This window comes from Apteryx rowi, unplaced genomic scaffold, assembly GCF_003343035.1.
Source record: "Apteryx rowi isolate R43461 unplaced genomic scaffold, aptRow1 scaffold_23, whole genome shotgun sequence".
Classification (NCBI taxonomy): Eukaryota; Metazoa; Chordata; class Aves; order Apterygiformes; family Apterygidae; genus Apteryx; species Apteryx rowi.
In genome coordinates, this window is record NW_020448641.1 from 4,986,079 (window position 1) to 5,001,349 (window position 15,271).

At 39.3% G+C, this 15,271-nt stretch overlaps 1 long non-coding RNA gene across 1 annotated transcript; it reads right to left on the minus strand.

Moving 5' to 3' along the window:
* Positions 1 to 203: 203 nt before the first annotated feature.
* Positions 204 to 14,109, minus strand: LOC112966020. Its single transcript, XR_003253471.1, has 6 exons — positions 13,645 to 14,109; positions 10,394 to 10,550; positions 4,578 to 4,725; positions 3,258 to 3,506; positions 2,865 to 3,116; positions 204 to 1,623 (listed from the first exon to the last, which is right to left on the minus strand). It is a non-coding gene; the product is annotated as an uncharacterized LOC112966020 (long non-coding RNA).
* Positions 14,110 to 15,271: the final 1,162 nt, after the last annotated feature.

Genomic DNA, 15,271 nt, shown 5'->3' on the forward strand with positions numbered 1-15,271 from the left:
CTAGAAATGTTGGTGATATTTATTAACTAATTAGCTAAATGACCTTTGCAACATTTTTATACACAGTTTTCTTTCATAAATATTTCATGAATTACATGTAATTATTAGTAACATCAACTTTAGTGAATTAATTACTGCCAACTCCTATTAATAAAATGCATCTTGTAATAAATAATGTTAGTTTATTACAGAGTATTGGTCTCAGAGGTATTCACATCTGTCAGTTGCCTTCTACTTCAGGCTAAAAGAAAGGTAATCAAATAACTGTAATTATTGTACTAAATATATCACCGTTTGTTTAAAATGTCAATGGGAATGGATAAAGGCATTTGTAACAATCTGAACTGAATATTCTAACCTGCGCTGGTTTAAGTACATATGACAAAGAGGCATGTTACCATCAGGATAACGGCTGATGTCCRTTCCTAACGGACAGGAATGTCAACAAATGGTTACTTCCTTGATTTACTATTTTTCACGTGTAGGCCATTGGCTTAGAACTAGTCGAGGCTAATAAATTACAGTCAAATTAATCCGATGGCTGCTAATTAGCCCTTGTGAAAGGGGTGGTGGAGGTAGTCCAGCCATAGTAGACAGGTTTCCACAGTCACTTACGCTACCGCAATTGGTGCTCTGCAGCCTAAGCTTTAGGTATCTCCTCAGAGAGCTCAGTGCTGGAAGTAGAGAGAACGACAACCAGCTTAATAGACAAAATCTGAGGCTCTTGGCTGTGTACTTTAGAAAACCTAAAACCTGCAAAGATGAGCTTTCTCCTGTCTTACAGGCAACTAAAAAACTTTTATCAAACCTATAGGCAACCTGCTATTTTCCCCTAAGCACCAAGTTCAAACTATGAGCTCATACGCTAAAAAAATTAAAATTTAATTCAGAGAATGCATTGGGAAATACTTTTTAACCCATGGATAAGAAGTCGTCATGAAGAACAAGGAATTATTTTCACTTGTACAGCAGCAAGACTTCAGTCATTCATTCGTAAGGGTTATGCAGTCAGCAATTGCTTGTACTGCACACCATGGGGTTAGGTGGCTGGGGGGTAAGCCTTTYTGGCTCTTTGCAGCGTGCAGCTGAGATCAAGCTCCCCTTACCATGACAGCGTTCAGACTAGGATGCTAAGGCCACACTGAAAGGCTCACCCTCGAGCAGGGCCGTTGTTTCTTCATGCTGCACTGCAGGGTGGAACCTCTCGAAACAGCTGTTCCTGGTCACACCGCTGGCAGGCACGGAGAGCAACCACGCGGGCTGTCTGCCGGGCTGCACGGGGAGCCTAACAGCATGTACTTGGAGCTTTACTCAAATGTTCAGCTCATCGCTGTTTCCACACCAGAACAATCAGTAATTCTCCAGCACTACTCTGTTCCAAAATGCTCTTCTTGCCTGTCTCAATACCTACATACAGGCAAGCTATGCAAATTTAACTTGGTGACATCTTTCAATATTTAAGCTCTGGAATAAACCATGAATACCATGAATTTTCAGTCTTTTAAGCTCAAGCCTCCCAACATGGTATCATCTAAAAAGGACAATATGAGCATACATACTGGTGTAGACTGGGTCTTCCATTCTCCACTGCCAGCCTCTTTTTTTCTTCAAACTCAGAAATTCCTAGAGCAAAATAAAAAGGTAGACTAAGCTAGAGAGAAAATTGGAAACCTCAAATATTGTACCTCAAGAAAATTAGTATTTGAAAAATAGGGTTGCTGAAGAACCTGTGTTGGTAAATCCAGGCTCCTACATCAGGCTAAACTTGTATTTACTCCTTTCCACCTCCACAGTACAGCGTCTACATGTACCAGCTTACCCCATACTGCCATGTGGTTCCTGTGATTTATGTTATCATCTGTGGTCAGTTATCCTCTGAAGCTGTTGTGATACCTATGCTTTACCTATCCTTTAGACTTCTAATGGTAGGAAATACTAAACAGACAACTGTATAACTTCTAARTCCTCTGAATTTGACTTCTGGTGCTTATAAACTCATGTAGGGATATCTGTAATGACTGCGTTCCCAGAACGAACCTAACCTTGTCCCTGGAGTCTATAAGCGTAGGAGGAGTCTCTGCCAGAACTATATCATTTGGTTTATTCTCCCCTCAGGCTGCTCACCGTTTATTCTGGCCAAACCCTGTAACGTTTCAGAAGAGGAGGGGATAATTACTGTTTGGAAAGGAAAGCCTATTGTCCCGGGATTCTCCTTCCTTCCTTTTGCTTAAAGAGGTCCAGAAAGAAGCACAGCTTCGGCTGTGGCACTCTGCTGCCTCCTGGCACAGCACACAGCCTGCCCCGTTTTCCGGGCCTCCTGGAGCTGCGAGGAAGGAGAGCCCCAGCTGGGCTGCCTGCTGCTGGGCTCCCAGGCAGCTGTCCGCTGTCTGCGGGCAGCACAGCTGACGGCTGGCTTGCCGCGGGGGGATCCCGTCCTTTGCTCGCGGGCCATGTCTCACCACTGGGTGTTGTACTTGCTTGTCAGCTGCCTGCGGCCAGGCATTGTGCTTACGCACTTGGGAGTCCTCCRTTCCCTGCAAATGATTTATCTTCCTAAATGCCTGGGACTCCMCACCCACCTTTGGTGGAAGTCCATTTCTCAGGGATGCGCCTGGCTTAGTTCTGTTTGGGTACCAGCTCCTTTGGCAGTAAGTGACAGTCCAAGAATATCCAAGCACACTGGCCACCTGAGAAGGCTTTTAACGGGAACAAGCTGGTGGCATACTCTAGGAAAAACTGGCAGACAGCTATTCCTGCTCTCAGGTCAGCTAGCAGCTGGAAACACATCAGGCAACACGGGAGCGCCTGCAGCTTTGCAGCAGTGCGAAACAGACTGGTGAAATGAGCTGAACATTTTTACTTACTTAAATATGGAAGTGAAGCAGTTGTGGTGCTGATCATTATGTCCTGTATCATACCTGCCACCTCAAAATACCTCTGTACCCCGACGCTTGTGGCAGTATTCTAGAAGGAAGCTGGAACACCTTCTGGCAGAGGTCTCTATCGAATGTGGGTCACCACAGCTCAGATGGGCACTCTCATCACTAGAGTCATTTTTTTAACAGAAAACTGCATGTATTAGGCAGGTTTTGAGGACACGTATCAGATTGCGACAACTGGAAGACACAAGCAGAACATTATCGTAGGTTTTAAGCACAAGGAAACCATTCGCCTACTCGGGTCTATTGAGGAGCTTCTGCTTTCAGAAACTTAGAGAAATTTAAGATAAGAGAAACTAAAGCACCGATTAAATTTACCTCCTGAAGTCTTGAAGGAGTTGTGAAAGTGGTTACATTCTTCATAAATAGCACTTAAGGCTCAAGCATCTTAAAAAGGCACAAATTTTCTCGGGGTTTCCTTCCAAGTCCATACAGTAGGAATGAAAATAATTCCTGTCATGAGTGTCATCTGTTTTGAGTGTAAATTCTTCCGGATGGGTGCTGTCTCTGAGTTTGTATAGCTCTCTTGATAATGGAGCACAGATCTTGGCTGAGGGTACCTAAACTCTGTTGTTACAAAAACAACAGTTGATGGACAAAGTCTATTAAATCTAATTTTGCATTTTGAAATGTTTCTCATTTAACCTCTCTATTTTAGTCCCCCAAAAAGATGTGTCTGCCTCATCTGTCTAAATGCAAAATACACTTCACGAATGTGTTCTCTGGCTTCCTGATAATGCTTAGGAAAAGGTTTTACTCAAACCTGTGACACTCATAATATATAATCATCAGGCAGTAGGTTCCCCTTTCTTAGCAGGTCACGAGTATTTGTTCTGAGCTGCAGCAGACTGGAGGTAACATCACACCAGTATTTTAAATTACATAATGTGGACATGCCAAACTTGATTCTTTTACCTACTTTCCTCATCAGGGCACTATCTTAACACTCAAATTTCTTTCACTTCTCTTTGAGGCATGTCTTTCTTTAGATTTATATACTGAGTTGCAGACAGAGAGAAAAAGGAGATTTTACCACCGCATGGTAGAGAATTTTTTCAAGAGGTTCTTTAATTTCTCCTCACATTGTAGAGTAGTACACTACAAAATTGAGAGGCACATTTTTGAAAGTTTGAGGGAAAGAACTAGGAAGAAAATGGAGAAAATCTAGCTTAACAACTCTTTCAATTTTGAAAATTGCAATTTGACAGCAATCCTGTGGGCTGGGAAATAAACGTTCATGCCTTTGCCTCCAAAGTCATTTGATTGATGTCAAATTGCTTAAGATGAAATAAAGATTGAGATGCAGTCATATTTTTCCAGCTCCATTCTATAGAATTGGGGTCACAGTATTTGTGATCAAAAAGTTATTTATGACATTTATTTTCTACTGCTGATTGCACTTTAGCCTCTCAAAATCTTGGTTTTATCATGAAGATGTGCCTTTAGATTTAGAACTTTGCTGTACTGTGGTTTCTTAGAGATAGTGCACTTTTGATACAGCATCCCACTGTTTTCAAGACTTAGTCCTTCAATCACTAAAGATTCTGATGCTGAGCCTACAAAACCCTTTTATACACATATTTTAACGCACACAAATAGCTTCATTGACTTCAAAGAGTATAATTTTAATATACTTACATAGAGGACTATATATCTCTTCATATAGGCACAGGCTCTTCCATGGCTTATGAAATATAGCCTTTTCTTATCAATATGCTCATTTACATGCTCCTGCTCTTGATAAGATGGGCAGGGGAAGTCTCCCCAGCTGACTGCAAAAAAGTCTCTTCCAAAGAGAGAGAGAGCAAGAAAAAAGTTGCACAAGATTTTGGTAGCAAATGTACCCTTCATTTTTCCTGCATCCTCCCCTGCTTCCTAAGAGCCCAAGAACCCCCACTATACAGCAAGATTTTTCCCCAGTAAAACCAGACTTTGATCTTATTTTATTTCCTTCTACTGTCTGAGTGCAGGTAGTGGATGTGTCTCATGTATGACCAGGAGTAACATTTGTTGCAAAGGTGTTTGAAAGTTATCCCAATATTATATCGGGCTGTTATATAATACCTACCACGTGTAGCTTTTACAGAGCTTTACAGAGGAGATCACTACCATTAATACCATTACTACTGATGGAGAAAAGGTAAAGTGACTAGCCCAAAGTCAACCATCAGACCAGATATACCCAAGACCAGAACCCAGGCTTTGCTCACTGTCATGCATCAAAAATTATGAGCCTCAAGCCATAGAAGAGAAAAAAGAAAAAACATTTAATTAGCAGCTCCATTGTGACCAATAGGCCTGACCCTCTGTATAAGTCTCTTTTGAAAAAAAGATGCCATTTTACAATATTTCACAGAAATGGAAATCTGTCCACAGCCCGGATGTTCACCATGGAGGACTGCCTGCTACAGGGGATAGGGAACATTAATTTAGTCAGCACATTTAAAAAATCACGTGTATACTATGGAAGAACGCACATATATACATGTCACATGATATTCTGCATGTGCAGACCACCTCAAATGGTAATGAGGCCATTCAGTTGTCTTGGCCCCTTCAGAGGCCAGTTCATCTCATCCAAAGGCAGGGACTAGGACAGGATGAATCATCTTCTGACGGTCCCTCTCCAGCGACTATAGTAGGAGCCTAGACTGCTTGCTTACTTACCTTGCTTTTAGACAGCTAAAGCTCGGTGAGAAAAATCTGACCCTAGATATGCCATAGGAATTAGACATCTAAATGTTTTTTAAATGGTAATTCAACTCCTAACCCAGAGATTGTCCTTAGACAATTTTACTCCATTCATAATTTTTACAGTATTTTTAATTTAGAAAAACTAGGCAAACAAGAACCTTATCAGAATACCAGGAAGAAAATCTGACACAGACAAAAATAGGAAATTCAGAGTAATTAAAATTACCATTTATTCTACTTTTACTTAAGAGTTAAATGTTGCATTATTGCTAACTTTATGTATCCTACAATTTTTCATTCATTCCCATATCATTATTCAAATGTAGGAGATTTAAGTAAGAACAACAATCCAGAACTGAAAACATTAAAAACCCCACAGCATTTAATAATATTATAACATGCATAAAATAAATGCAATTAGTCACCAATGAGGAGAGGGGGAAGTGTTACTTAAACTTTATAAAGATAATTACCTGATATAAAAAGCGGCTAACAAGACCATTCTGCATTGGATATTATCCAGAAAAAAAAATTAAACCTATGTTGCTGCTTCAATACTGTCTAATACTAGGAATTGGCAGAAAAACATCTATTCTATGAATAATAGCCCAACAGTCCCAAAGGACATCAATACATGAATAAGAAAAAAAAATCTCAAGCCTTTCCAAAATGGTGCTAATGCTTCACTGAAACTTAATTTTATAATTCACTGGCAGTCAAGATGGCAGGAAATAAAATAATTTGCTATATACTCTGCACAACAAACCCCCTGCTTTTCCTGGGAAGGGTAATTATCCCTAAAAAAAAAAAAAAAGGGGGAAAGAAAAAAAATACGACATCTCATATTAAGCTAAAGTCTCATCAAGAAGAGAAAGAGTGCCTCATTACATGTAATTACCAGGGAATTAGAAACATCATTTAACTAAATGAGCGAATAATGCTCAGGATATTGAAGAAACTTGCCTGCACTTCTGCAGAGCACTCTAAGTCCCATTACAAAAATTGCACCTCTTTAATGGAATAATTTTAGGCCTTGTCTGCCTTGCTTTAAAAATAAAGAGCCTCAGAGAGGCAGAAAGAGGCTGAAACTACCATAAACAACTGTTGAAAAGAGCTGCAGAGTAGGAGTAGTCTCTACTGGATACCATGATTTAAAATGACTCATAATCTAACATAATCATGAAAATTAAACCTAAGGACTTGGGTGGGAGGATGGGAAAGAGGGAGGGAAACGAATTACCCTTTTTAATTGTAGTTACTCAAGACTACAATGTATTTATAATTATACATTATAGATAACGGGTGAAAGACTCCAGGTTAAAGGTAAATTTTATATAGTGGGATAAAAGGCTGTTGCATTAGAAGCTAGCTTAAAAAACAACAAAAAGGACAAAACAAAACAAAAAACCTGCATACCTGCTGACTGATATTTGCTGCCCTGCAATGCAATCCTAACAATAAAGAGTTACTAGGGGAATTAATCATGGCCACGCTAATGCATTACATGCAAACTTCACAGAATGCAATCGCTATTTTAGGAATACCTTATTAGCCTGCAAATGTGATTGCGATGCCCTAATAACAAAAAAACAAAAACAAAAATCTGGAAAAAATTTTTTGCCACCACCTTGACACAGAGGTTTATCCTGCACCAGGTGAAGCAAGGTTTTCCTCACTGATTCCAAAACTTCAGACATAAGAATTATCTCCAAGTCTCTGAATTGAAAAGATCCCCATTGAGGGCAAAAGGTTTTGGTCAGGATTTGAATCCTAGTCCCGCACCATTCCATGAGGAACAAAATAGACTTGAGTGACATTACAACAAAGTCGTACTGAAAAGTTTTCAGGTTGATGCAGAGGAAAAGCACCATTTTTTAAAAAATAAAATAACATATCCTCAGAGAAGTGAAAAATGTGGAGAAGCAAAACAAGAAATAAGGGGATACATATAATGCATCATCTGAAACATATATATGTTTCCAGTACTAACATTTTCATCCTTCCCTTCCTTCTTTCCATAAATATAAAAAAGTCGCACCAATAAAAATTCTATGCAAATAAGTGATAGGGTGGCTTTTTCTTTACTGTAAACAGTTCCGCAGCAGAACAAGACGTTAACATAACAAGTGCAGAAATAAGAGGAAGAAGACAGAAGAAAAAGGAACTCTGTTCCAGAAGCGTTAAATCTGGAAGTCTCAGCTGGGTAAGCAGGATATCAGAAAAAACTCATGATTGCTGCTGCTCTCCAGACAAAACGTAAAATTTTTAAACCGCTTGCTTAGGCTTGATTTTCTATCAGAACAGTAAAAAAACCTGTTTCCTCCTTTTTTTTTTTTAATCTTTGCTTGGGATTTTGAAGGTGACTTAGAAGACCATCCAAGAAAGAATTTGGAAAAAATATATATATATWTTTTTATAATCTCTCTGTATGTCTGCCACTCAGAAGTTATATTTGAATTATTTCTGATTGTAAGAATATGAGGCTTAATGAAATGTTAGGTGTTTGAACAAAGAAATAACAAGGACCGCAGGAGAGAGGGTAAACAGAATTATGTAGAAACAAGAGAAATTTGGAGAAGGTGGAAGAAAAAAACAATTTGACAGGAGAGAAGGAGCYGGTTAATAAGCAGTGTGTAAGGTAATTAAACACTGGAACAAAAGCAGGGGTAGAATCGCATGCCTTTACGGTAGCGCAGCTTGCACAAAAAGGCATGGGATAAGAGGAGCAGTATCCGCTATGCCCGCGCAGTCGGAGGGCGGCTTGGCTGGCAGAAACCCAGTTGCAAAGTCCCTGCGCGTTTGACAGGTGTGTCGTTATTTCCTGCCCTGAGAGACGAAACGACCGGCAGCAGTCCCTCTTTGCGGAAAGTACAAGCGACACGAGTAGGCTTTTCAGGTGCATCCTAAAAATAGCAGCTCCTGAGATTTTAGTGGCTATTTAAATGTCACCCAGAACAAAGTAAGGGCTAATGCCATCCTGAAGCTCACAACGGGCGCTGGAAGCACTGCTGCTACTTACAGCTACGGGAATAACAACGGCAGGTTGACCGCACACGTTCGAAACGACACAAACGTGCGATCTACAGTGGGTGAATCCCAGGTTCTGCCAAAAGCTAGACACCTGCAGGCTATTGCTCACGGGAAAGCCAGATTTTTACCCCGTATTTTGACACTTGCAAACAACTGCCAAAACAGGTTTCATCTTATTTTGCAYTGATCAAGATATTATATATAATGGATACTTCAGTAGAAGGCATTGTGCTTACGAAGTAATTGAAGAAGGGTTCTGGAGGGTCTTAGCCTTAATTGATTTTTTTATTCCGGTTTCCTAAGGAAATGAGATTCATGCAATGAAACTGTCCGTGTCTGTCAGCCTGCCCCCTTCTCCTCTCATCCCCTAATAACTTTTGAACTGAATGACCAATTACAACGAAGTTGGATAGAGGAAGGAGGTCTCAAAGATATCGGATTCCTGCGTCTGTCACAACAGCAGGCAGCCAAGCAGAGGAGACACGCTTTCATAATGCTCCCGGTAAGGAAGGTCCAGGAAATCTACCTGGGAAAAAGCTTCCACCCGACTGCGGAAAAGCTTAAATCTAAACGTGGTTTCTCAGATGTCTAAGAAGGAATAACCACAAAACCCAGCTATGTAGGAGATCAGGCTTCTTTCACCCTGCTACTCAATGACTTACTCGTTCACTATTTAGACAAATTCAGTTTTTGTAGGGACACTCTTGAGACCAACATAAGGAGGAAAGGAAGAAGAGAAACAGGTGAAGAGCAGGAAAGAAATATGACTGTGAATTGCATTTGCAGCCTCCATATTGATCTCCACCTCCATCAAAAAAATCTAATCCCCAAAGTTTCCTTCCCCACCCAAATCTCAAAAATTTCACTTCTAACCCCATTATCTGCCTAATTAAATTTTGGATGTATCAAACTGTTAGACCTATCTTTTGGGAGACTGTACGCTTTAATCACAATTACATGCTGCATATTTCATGATATATATCTTTTGCGTATAATTAGGAATAAAAAATGTAATCCCAAAAAGATGTTCAATAATTTAGATACTGAGGATTTGATTTAAAGCATTTGAGGATTGCAGACGACAGGGAAAGAACAGTGACTCCATTATAACCAAGGGAAAAATTCAAGGACTATAAGCACCGCTTTTATTTTTCAAACTAAGCACCATGATCTTAAAAACAAAGATTTTAAACAGGAATGGATAGACACATTTCCCCAGGTAAATTCCTGTTATTTAATTTGTGGAATAGAACTTAGGTTTTTTCAAATGAAACATCTGGCCTTTTCTGCAAAGTTTATCTACAAATATGTCGCACAACGCTTCCCTTCAAACTCTCATTAGCAGAAATTAATGCGCTCTGACAAAAAGAGGGCACATTTCTCATCCTACCCTTCAGGCAGCACGCACCTTCCAGTGATCACATGTTAGCAGGCCACTACATAAAGCCTTCACATGAAGGATGAAACAATCTCAACAAGAAAAATATAGACAGAAGAAAAAGAATTAAGGGATTCTCGGTCACRATCAAGACATGTTACTTACAAATACCAAAGATGTTATGCTATCTTATTACAATTAGTACTATCAGCTGACATCTTTAGATTATACAAAGGATAGTATGGATTATCACTATTAAGAAAACCAACACTGGCAATATATTAAAGCAAATCTCGAAGAGCAGCCTGTGTGCCAGCAGAGGGCTGCGGACAGGGAGGCCTCCTCCACTTACAAATATCCTGTGTGCTTGTTTCCAAGGCAAATTCACCTGCAGCTTCTCAACAACTTTGCAGCCCCAGACAAGCACCCTGCCAAGGAGCCAGCAGCAGCTAGACATGCGGCACTGCAGCAACTGCGGTCGTCAGCTCTTAAAGCACAATACGAAATTCCTGCGTGGAGCAAGAAAAGCGATTTGTAAATAAGAGACATCAGACATCGAGGAGGTAAAAAGGATAAATATTTGTCATGTTCCTGCTCCTTTGTCTGCCACGCAGGCTACAGCTGTACAATTTTCTTGTCCTTTTAAAGTGGGTTGCAAATTTTCTATTTAATACTGTTTTCCTTTAATAACCTTTGATTTGTAGGGCCTGAATTATACATTTTTTCCACCTAGATAAGACTACATAGAACAATTTTTTTCATTTTTAAGATGAATGATTCTAAAAATGCACTTCCTACATCCTTTCCATTCATTGCAACCATCCTCCACTATTTGCTACAGTAGCAAATAAATTAAGTCTTTGTAGTCTATTGGCCTCTTTTTACACCACTTAGAATTACTGTATATCAACACAATGTGTACTGTGTTGTTTTATAAGAATAATTCACATTTAAGATTCATCATCTAAGGATCTTAAGTCTCCATTAAGAGTTTGGTCTCATTGACCTTTACTGAAATATTTGTTCACTTTATTTACAAAAAAAAAATACAGCAGAAAAAGAAAAAGATTAATTAAAATATAACTTTCCACAGCAAATCTACAGCACAAGCAAAAAAATTAGATCAATTATTTAATTATTTGAGCTCAGATCCCAAAAAAAAGAAAACCCAACAACTGCTCATCTCCTGCCTTTGCTCTGTGACAAAGAAATTCACCTCCTTATTCTGTGCCTCTGTTGACATCTGTCAAATAAGAATATTTCTTCTCTCTCAACCTTTGGCTGTCTTATTTAGAGAGTAAATTCCCTCAAGCCAGGACCATTTCGTACAATGCATCTGTACAATGCTGAGAATAGGACTGTTGTTGACAACAGTAGCAGTTTGCAGAAACACAAGCAAGGAAAAGCAAACCTTGCTTAGTTTAATTATTAGAAACTCTTTAACATGAGTGAATAAATTGTGTCTTTGTTTTACAGGATGCTACCTCGTTTTGTTTTTACCAGAAGAGAATACAGTGGTTTTCTCCAAGTGGGAAACAGACTGAAAGATATGACCACTTGTTAGGCTGCAAGGCATAGGCTAGCACAAGGGTTGGTTAGTGGCAGCTGATGGTGAAGCTAGCGGCCAACTTAAGCTATAACTATCAGAAGGACTGATGTAAATATCCCGTAGGTGAAAGATGCATATAGCCTACAACAATCAGGTACTCTGCTGTATTAACCAAATATGAATTCAAAAGTGATTGCGAAGCAAATATGTAAAGAAGTATTACAGTTTGCTTAACCAAAGAGTTCTGCAGAGCTTTCTCCCAGCTGAAGCTTACCGGCCCCAGCCTGCTGCTGTGGAAAAGGTACGCTGGTAGGCATGGACAGAGACTCCAGGCTGAATCGAGTTCTGGCTGCTACGGTGTTTTGGACCACGGAGGAAAAATAGGCTGTTTAATAATTTGAAAGTTTTAAACAAAAGAAGAAACAGGAATCCCTGCCTTTGTTCATGTTACTTCAAACGAGTATTCTTTGCAACCATGCCAGCTGGATGAATGGTCAGAAACAAGTTTAGCAATGTAACAACTATAAGTACAATCAGTAAGTATTATACTTTCTCCCAGTTTCATACTCTTCTTCCATTTTAGCTGCTTGGTTTCTGTCATTTTATTTGACATGAACACATTATTTTCAAAAAGAAAAAAAACTGTGAATGTATTTTTAAATGCACATACTTACACAACTCATTTGTAAAATTTTTGGATATGGGTGTGTAATCTGAAGAAAAAACAACCTAAGGAAGGCATAAGGAAATGCACTGAAAAAGAAGTCTACCCATATGCAGATATTTCAGTGCTAGGGAAAGTAGCTGTTGCACATCACATGTGAGAGCATAGAAAATAAGGACAAAAAGGACTTCCTAAAGTCATCTAGTTTATATCTCTTGCCTTAAGATGGGATCAGTTATAACTACACCATTCCCAGCAGCTGTTTGTGCTTGAAAAATTCCAAAGATGGAGATTCTGCAGCTTCTCCAGACAATCTATTCCAGTGCTTAAACATCCCTACACTTAAAAAGTTTTTCCTAATGCGCAGACTAATCTCCGCTGCAATTTAAGCTCATTATGTCTCGTCCCAGTCCCAGTGGACATGGAGAACAGTTTATTCCCTTCCACTTTGCAGGTAATCACAGGAGACTCTAAAGACCTATTACATTTCCTGTGTCACATTTGTTACGTGCTTTCGTATCTTTTCATTCTATAGGAAAATGCACGATATAGTCAGAGTGCAGCACGCAGTCTTATAAAATAAGACATATTTCATAGTAAATGTCTTTAGCATATTAGTTATAAGAATAACTGGCTAAGTCCTGTATTTGACTTTTCAGTTCTAAATTCCACATAGCTAAATGTATTAAAGTATCACTTAAATATGATTTTGAACAAAAAAAGTCTGTTGTGTTTCAGAGCAAATGCCACACCACCCGAAGACGAAAAGTTATATCAGTTGCATATTGACTAAAAAATTACTAGCGTTGTGATTATGATTATACTAAACAACATAAAAGCAGCTAATGGTGTAATCACCAGAGCAGATGCCTGCTAGTCAGAAGAAATAGGTTCTGCTCCAGACCACTATTACCGATCACTCAGTGGTGGGCATGTCATTTAGGCCAGCATTTTCAAAAGTGCCCAATAGTAGAAACACCTAGTTTTTGGGCATCTAAATCAGTAATTCAATTGTTGCATCTGTTAACCGAGTGACTACACAATTCCTCCAGCCAAACAAAATCCTTAATTTTCAAGGCAGTGAAAACTAGTAGACACTTATAGAAGTGTGACAGTTCAGCAAGATGGAGCTAGCAATAGCTAGACAGCTTTACAAAGGTCACTCTCAATAGCATCACTTGAGTCTTTCTGTTCACATATTTGAGCTTAGAGCAGGGACTGGTTTTGCCTGGGGAAACGTATGTCATAGCACAAAATTTTTTGTATATTTATTATAACTGCAGCCGTAGCAGGACAAAATATCATATCTGAGAGGTGGCAGAGCTAGAGACCTGCATGTAGTACCTGTACACTGATTATCCTGACTCACCAACAGAAAAAGTACACTTACCAGCATGCTTTTGTAACATTCAGGGCACAGATGCTGCTTGGCTTCTAATACCATAGTGTCATGAGGCTCTTGTGAGACACAACCTGGGATACTTTTCCCTGCAAGCAGTCAACGGTGATGGATGACTCTATCAGAACGATGGCTATGACTCCCTGTGCTCTGTACAGCCCTCGACATTCTGCTGAAAGCAGTGACTTAAGGAGCTTTTTTAGATCTCAATTCCTCTGATCAAGAGTCAGTATATCCTGTTCAGCTGCTTGTCATATAGGTCAGAAAAGGCTTGTTTCACGATTTCTTTGTCTTCCAAACCTTTGCCTTTGCCTGTTTTTTGGGGAGAGAGCTAATAAAAGGAAGATTAATCTTATAAAAGAAATGTCTGCATTCCAACTGCATATATTCCTACCTAAGACATGGACACCACCGTTGCCCTGACCAACTAACATTTCTCTTCGGTTACGCCAGGTTGTCTCACTGCATTTTCTACAGATTCTAGTTTGTTTCAAGCACCTACATAAAGCACCCCAGCACTCCATAGAGAACAGCCATATCATCCAACCGGTTTCATCCTATCTATCTGTGACTACCTGTGTCCACTGAAGCACCAGTTCTTAGTACATTAACCATTAATGCAACAGGTTCCCTCTCCTGATGCTTACCCAACAAGCAAAAAATTGCACAGGTGGTATCATTTTTGTGTGCGTATGTTATGGGTCTACTTTGTTACCTAAAGCACTTGGAATTCCCCTCATACTTTCTCTTCTGCTTTCCCTATTTTCTCTAGTTCTTATTTCACTTCCCCCCCTCCCACATACTCACACACCCCTATGGATGGTTCTACCCCTGTATCTCTCCACTATATCCTCCTTCCATTTCACATGTTCCTTTTTTCATGTCACTCATCTCCTCTTCATTATTCCCAGCCTACTTCTATCTTCACACATTGCTTATTTGGACCCATCCTCACTTCAGGTCTGCTTTTCTTTTCCACAAGTATGGTCGTTGTTGTGCTTCTAAGTAACATCAAAATATTATTTTTGTGGGTTCAATCCTGTATTCTGTAATATTATACTCTCTTGGCTGAGGAGGGATGGAGAGAGAGAGAAACAGCAGATATTGCATGTCTGGTTGGCAAATATATACATATTTATATGTGCTTATAAATACATTGTGGTCTGGAATAGTAAGACAGCTCGAGAGTGCTCTTAACACAAGAGTCTGCTGTCTCAACCTACAATCATTTCCTGAACTAGGGATTTTGCTTATCATTTTTTTGTTAGTCATTTTAGTAGAAACACTTAGTTCCCAAGTTTATGCCCCAAAACCAAAGTATAATTGCATTCCTCCACAAAAAAAAAAGCATTGTAACTTCCTAAGCTGACATCAAAAATACAATCTTTGTCCAACATCTTCAGCAATGTAGTCATCTACCAAGAGTGCAAAAAAGCCTATTAAAATTTGAAAAAAAAAACGGGAACAGTGTAAGTCTATCAGAATAGAGAACAGGTGCAACTCTAGTGACTGTGGTATTCTTTTTCATATTCAGCAAGATCTTTTATTCTTTTAAACCTATTGAAAACAGACAGTTTTAAGATTATCAAAGAATCCAGATCTAGCTCATGACAAAGTA